Genomic DNA, 7564 nt, shown 5'->3' on the forward strand with positions numbered 1-7564 from the left:
AATATTGTGTGCCAATACCAATACCATGACTTATTAATACCAAATATCCAACAATCATAATTCATATTCTTATGACAATATTTTTAATAAATTAATTAATTAAAAGAACAAAAATACCATAAGTACTTTTAAGATAAACCTTAGCTTTTAAACCATAATTACTATTAAAACCATTTTAAAATATTTAATAAAAAATAAATCTTTAATAATTAAACTAAAATTCTAAACATTCTACTCAAAATAAAAATACTTAAAATTATACCTATAAAATGTGTATGCCTTTAAAATATCTAGTTAAAAAATATTAAATATTATGCCTTTAAAATAACTAGTTAAAAAATATCAAATATTAGGGAAAACATTGAAAATCTTGTATAGCTAAAAATTAAAACAAATTCCAACTACAAAATATATACAAGGAAAACCTCAAAAGCTAAGGCATCATGGCGATATCGAATTTAATGCATCATTTCTATTCCATAAGACTCTAGTAACCCTTTCCACACTGAACCATCACTGCAGGTGGTTCATAACAACGACGGGTCTTAACATGCTGAAATTTTTGTGTACATTTCAATTCACCGCTAAAAAATTGAGAGACCAATGATTCAGAAGAATCGTCGTCTTGGACAGAACCAAGAATAAAAATCAACCGAACATTAGAAAAGGAGAAAGGCCTCTCCTCAGCTTCTTGGGATTTACAGTTAAAGGAGTCGATGTATATATGTATGTTTACGACCGACCTAGCACAGACCAAGAGTGCCAATTTTCGGTGTATTAATGAAGTGGCAATATTTTCCATGTGAGTGATTCTTCCCTTACACTACTTCTTCATGGGATTGAGTTGTTGTCTTCCTCTTCCCAAAAGCTCTCTCATTATGTAAACTTCTCCACCAAGGTGTCAAAATTAATGGACTTGAGTTGCTCACTAGAATGTGGGGATTCAAGATAGTGAGAATATGTAAGATAGAAGGCCTTAAAAAAGTTTGTGAGACGAATGCCCATCTTCGTTCCAGCGACATCTACATTATGCCTAATGGATCTAATTTCAAAGGCTAGAGCCAAGGAGTTATCGTCTTTCAAATCAAGGTTAAAGAGTTTGACCATCAATTGAACAATCTCAAATTCAGAGTGTGACTCATATAAATCTTTCAACTTCTTCAAAGAACCATAATAATTTGTAATTAAAACTATATGATGACTCACCTCTTCACTTACACAACTAACGATTAGGGCATAAGACTTGTTTTCTTTGTTCTCCCAAATGCCGAGATCTTTGTTTGATGTGAGCTTGGTAGGTGCATTGTCCTCCTCTCCTTCACATATGTCTTACCATAAGCCATTAAAAATAAAGGTATGCCTAATATTTTTGGACCACTCTCAATGGTTCTCTTTGCCAATTAGCATGATGTCGACAATAGATACAAGAGAATGCATCTTCAACAAAGTTTTTGAGTTGAGATTGAAAAACGAATAACTTCAAATGTTTAAGAGATAAGATTTTCAGAAACCTTAAAAAATTATCCATGTCAGTCAAAACACTTGATACCATCACTTCATATTGTATTTAGATATGCCTCAATTTATTGAAATTCGTTTCATTTATAAAATTATCCATCCCTCACCGACATTGTGGTATGAACCTTGTTGTTAAACCAACTTCATGATCTCGGTGCCTATTTAGAGCTAGTTGTTTATCCCTTTCTCAAACTCTTTCTTGGTGTTTCCATTGTTGGCTAGCAGAATCAAAAATCCATCATTCGATATGTTAATCGATGGAAAATTATCACATGAAAATCACTTGAAACACATGTTACACAATATCTACATAGTAGGACAAATCATCATTGTGCACAACTAGATTCTACAAATGTATTAATTCCAACCTCATATATGAGTACAATACAAAGGAGTACAAAGAAGGATGTATTGTGAAACATCATGTACACTTAGGAATTAGAGAAAAGAAATAACAAATCAAACAAAGACCATAATTAAAGGACCAAGAGATTGCACAGAATGGGAGGAAGAGTGGATAGTGTCTTTCTTCAACAAAGAGATTTGAGCTTGCAACACGTCATGCATAGTTCAAACTCCTTGCAATTATTGTAATTGTTGAATAATCATACAACAATTAACAAAAGTATGTGGGTAGCATTGCATTTTATAATTACAATTATCAACCAACACCATTTTTTATGGCCATAAAGTTGGAATTTGGAATTAGAGATATTAATGAAAGGTGGAATGGTAACAATGATTGGCAGAAGAAGTGAAATATAAGCCATTGCTCAAATTTTGAATAGTTTTATCTAATTTGCAGGTTTCTAATTCTTACTTATTTAACCTCATAACATATTTCATGACTTAGTTACATTATTAGAAAGAATAATATTAATATTTGGGTAGTTTTTAATTTAGTTTTATTCATGTGTAGAAATGTTTAATTACAATTTTATTAGAAATCCTATTATAAAGAAAATAAATCTCGTTTTATAGACAGTTTTTAATTTGGTTTCCATTTAATCTGGATGATTAGTTTCCAGTGAACAGTGTGTATATGTGTGTATATATATATATATATATTTATATATTTAAAATAATAATCTAATTATATATTTAAATTAAACCACTAATACTATAATTAAAAAGTATAATACTACAACACAAAAATTATCAAAGAAGTTTATGCATACTAATATAAAAGAAAAAATGCTTATCCTAACATATGGATAACTATGCATTTTCTAATTACTATTACCAACCAGTACCATGTTTTATGGTCATAAGGTAGAATTTGGAATTTGAGAAAATAATGGAAGATAGATTGATAAAATTGATTCACTGAGTAAGAAGTGAAATATCAACCATTGTTCAAATTTTGGCGAGTTTCTAATTCTTATTTGGTTTTGAATATTAATTAAACATATTTTATGATTAAAAAAATAGTATTAATGTTTTGTTAGTTTTAATTGGTTCTCATTTAATTTGTAGATTTTTAATTTTTATTCATTTAATTTTATTATTTGTTAAATATACTTGATTAAAATTTTTATTAGCAATTTTATTACAAAGAAAAATAATCTCATTTTATGGGTAGTTTTCAATTTGGTTTCCATTTAATTTGAATGTTTAATTTCCAATCACTATTAACTTTATTTTAATCATTATTTAAATATAATTAAAAATCTCATTACAAAAAATAATAATCTAATTTTGTGTTATAATTTTCAATTTGATTTTCAATTTTTTAATTTTTCTAATTTAATTTCAATCACTAATCAAACATACTTAGCTAAATAGAAAATTTATTACTAAGAAGAATAATCTGCTTAATAAAATTTCAGATAAAAAAGAATAATCTCATTTTTTGGAGTAAATTTCAATTTGGTTTTAATTTCCTTATACAGATTTTCAAATGTCTAAATATAATTTTAACCATTAATTAAATATGTTTAATTAAAAAAATTTATTACAAATCTTATTACAGTGAAAAATAATTTCTTTAAAAAAAAAAATCAATTTGGTTTAAAAATCTCATTCCATATCTTATTACAAGATCCAATAATCAAATCTTATAACAAAAAAGAGTAATCTCATTTTACAAAGAGTTTTCAATGTGGTTTTAGAATCTAGTCTTAAATCTCATAGCAAGATAGAATCATCTCATTTTTAAGGGAATTCAATGTGGTTTTAGAATCTAGTCTTAAATCTCATAGCAAGATAGAATCATCTTATTTTTAAGGCAATTTTCAATTTAATTTTTCAGGTTTCCAATTCTCACTTGTTTGATTTTAAATATTATGAAGAATAATCTCATTACAAGGAATAATCTCATTTTAGGGGCAGTTTTCAATTTAGTTTCTATTTTAACTTTTCATTTTCCAATTCCCATTAATTTGATTTTCACTATTATGAAGAATAATCTCATTTTGGTGGGCCGTTTTTTATTTATTTTCCATGTAACTTGTGGTTTCCAAATCCCCTTAATTTGATTATAGCTATTAATCAAACATGGCTCTTTAGAAGCCCACGGGGCTTTGGATTGACGGTGAATGGGTGTGTTGTTAAGGCACTTTTTGCGATAGGTCACCGGTTCAAATCCCCTGTGGGTACTTAGGTTAGTCTTAACTAGAAAAAAAAAAACATGGCTCTTTAGAAATTTCTATCACGAGAAAAAAACTCTATTACAAGGAAAACAATATCTCATTTTATCAACAATTTTAAATTGTTTCACATCACAAGGTAGAATAATCTCTTCAAAATTGATCCATATAATCATTTTATCAACAATATCTCATTTTATCAACAATTTTAAATTGTTGCACATCACAAGGTAGAATAATCTCTTCAAAATTGATCCATATAATCATTTTATCAACAATTTTAAATTGTTTCACATCACAAGGTAGAATAATCTCTTCAAAATTGATCCATGTAATCATATGTATTTGATGATAGTTACTCTTTCTTCAAGAGAAGATATACATGGAGGTTAAACATAAACTTAGATACTCTATACATGACATTTAGTATATTTGAGAGAAACAGCCCTATGGTTGATGCACTCTGGCATTTTCATTGATTCAGTACTCTTCATTGATTCAGTACTCTGATACTTTGATGCGAAGTCCTTTAGGAGCCACAACCCTGGGAAATTTCAAAATTTCATCTCCCCCGACCTCCTCCCATCTGTCAATAATAAAATTTATACCGAAGAGACGAGAGTTACCAGATTTATCAAATGGGCATTATGAGATAACAATAATAAATGCTGTGGAATAGATTATTACCTGTAGCGAGTGACAAAATGGTGGAGAAACATGGATATCTGAACTAAACCCAATTCCTTGCCTGGGCAGAGCCTGCTTCCTCCTCCGAAAGCCGTGAAATACATGACGGAGTCACCGTTCTTTTCCTGAATAGAGCTATACACATTAGCCCTGTGTGACTACTCTATATCATTGGATTTAAATGCAACAACTACATACGCACCTGCCATCGCCATGGGTTAAATGCGGAGAAGTCTGGATAGAGAAAATTATCGTGATGGGCTTCTGTCATGTAAACATAAATTTTCCATCCTTTGGGAATCATGAAACCTTTCATTTCCATATCTTGAGTTGTTTTTCTCAAAACCCCATTTACAACAGTTGCAAGTCTCAGCGTTTCATATATCACCTGCAATCAATGAAAGCTTCTTAAGAAACAACGAGGTAAGCAATCAAAATCTGTTAATCAAATTTCAGTGAAGGTATTTTTCACTAAAAAAATTTAAGGATTTAAACATGAGGTTTATTTATAATATTTTGGATTACTATTTTGATTTGAAAAATTATTCAAATAGCATTTCATATATTACTTGTCTAAAAAAATTAAGAGAATCAGTGTGTATATTTTGCAGGTCTGGGGCAATAGAATCAAAAAAATATTTGGCAATAGAATCAGAAAAACATTTCATTTTGGAATGTGATGCATTCAAAGACATCAGAGAAAAATTATGGCAATATATAAAGTTATGGTAATATGTTAGCACTGGTTTCTTGACATTGGCATTGTCGTTTTGGCAAGAAGATTGTTGGAAAGTTGGGTCAGTTTATCATCAATTTGAATAAGAAAAAGACTGAATTACAGAAAGCTAAAAATAAAAAATTAATAGTACCATAAACTATTTTTAATCTCTTGGAGATTAAAATATCAATTCATTTCTTGTTAACACAGATAAAAAAGTTTTTGACGAACAAAAAAGAAAAAACTAAAATGTATATATTATATTTAAGCAAAGGTATTTTTTAAAAATTTAAATATTATACCTAACAAAAAAACTTTTAAACCAAATGAAAGAATATAATATATCCTAACAAAATAGTCTAGTATCAAATTTTGCCCCCTAAAACCCCTCTGGTAACAAATCTGGTTTATGATGATTCACATACAGTAAACTTCATAGACTTGTAGTCATCCCAATTGACAGTTTCGCCCGGATTTTTTCTCCTCTGAATTGCTAGGTGTTCTTCCTGCAAGCAGACAGTCAGGTTTATGTATATATTCAGAGCAAAAACCTTAGATCTGAGAGATATGGACAGATTTATATTTATATTATATTAAACTCACTCTAAGCTCTCGGAGAGCCTCGGGACTGTCATGGAGATACTTGACAGCCATCATGGTTGTGGTGGAAACTGTTTCGTAGCCAGCATTGATAATAGATATTAGTAAATCGAAGATCTGTTCATCTGTGAGCTTGCAATTAGCAGATGCGCCATCGGCTTCTTCTTAAGCATTGCAATCATATCATTATAAGTGTCCATGGAAGCGCTCCTTTCCTTAAGCACTTCTCTCAACATTCTCAGGATATTTTCCCTTGCCTGCACATAATGAGCAGTACGGGTGATTGATTATTCTTCAAGTTTCCAGAAAATCCACCTAAAACGTTCACCACTAATGCATATTCTAGTTTAGGGTTCACAGCATTTGCCAAACTCTGGTGTGTAGAAACGCATTACTGGTTTTTGGGGGTGATTTACATACCTGGAAACCACGTTTGTAGCTGGTAGCAGGAAGATTTATAGGCATGGAAATGGTTCCTTCCACGAGTTTACAGAATTCTGACAAAAATGCCTCTGCTTTCGGACCAGACTTGATACTCATTACCTGCTGTAAAGACAAAAGCAAAACCATCTGCAGCCACCGAATCATGGATAGTTATTATTATTTATTGGACATTATTGTATTTCTTGGCCATCTTTATTACAGATTCCTAAATTTGATGGGGAAGAACTAGGTTAAGAATTATTTTTACTCTCTTTTTCTCCTGGTCCTTGGGATTTCATTATTTTATTTCGTGGCGATCTTCAATGGGGATTCCTAAATTTGATAGCCAAAAGAGAGCCTTCATTGCTTCGTTCATTGTCTGCTCTTGAGTTTTATCTTTGGAAGACCGAATTTGAAGGGCAAGGTCATGATATTCTATCGTTTGCAACTTCATTGACAAAACAAAACTGAACAGAGAATCAATATGCAAAAGAGCGGGCCGGCCTTTTTGAAAATATTTGAAATGACCGCGGGAGATACAGATGTGCGATTTTTCCGGTTGACGAAGCTCTGAAGAAATTCGAATGTGGTTGCTGAAATATAGATGAGCGCTGAATTTTGGGCGGTTAAATTCAAATTTGAATTTGAATTCAAATGGGCTCATTATTTGAATAACATTAATGCCGTGATTACTATTAGTGCATCAGAGCGCACTACTTGCATTAATTACGTTGAACCATTGGGAAACTCGGGCAGGAACACCGGCGCTGGAGGCGGGCAGGAACACGCATCGCCGGAACTGGGTGAGGAGAGATGGATGCATGGATGCATGCCCATGATCAATGGTCCCGGTGACGTCAAGCTCCTGTCAGGTGAGTTGGGTGAGGAGAGATGGATGCATGGATGCATGCCCATGATCAATGGTCCCGGTGACGTCAAGCTCCTGTCAAGTGAGTGTAAGGACGGAGCATTAACTTTTCTATAGAGGTGGATTTAGCAATCGCCTTCACATTCATGTTAATGAAAAAGT

At 31.4% G+C, this 7564-nt stretch overlaps 1 pseudogene across 1 annotated transcript; it reads right to left on the reverse strand.

Moving 5' to 3' along the window:
* Nucleotides 1-4595: 4595 nt before the first annotated feature.
* LOC149231038 (cytochrome P450 85A1-like) lies at nucleotides 4596-6833 on the reverse strand (annotated as a pseudogene). Its single transcript, XR_016247413.1, has 6 exons — nucleotides 6532-6833; nucleotides 6115-6368; nucleotides 5937-6017; nucleotides 4996-5181; nucleotides 4794-4918; nucleotides 4596-4692 (listed from the first exon to the last, which is right to left on the reverse strand). The product of XR_016247413.1 is annotated as a cytochrome P450 85A1-like (transcript).
* Nucleotides 6834-7564: the final 731 nt, after the last annotated feature.

Source organism: Pinus tabuliformis, chromosome J (genome assembly GCF_031772625.1).
Source record: "Pinus tabuliformis cultivar Carrire ecotype Pingquan chromosome J, CPIR1, whole genome shotgun sequence".
Lineage (NCBI taxonomy): Eukaryota > Viridiplantae > Streptophyta > Pinopsida > Pinales > Pinaceae > Pinus > Pinus tabuliformis.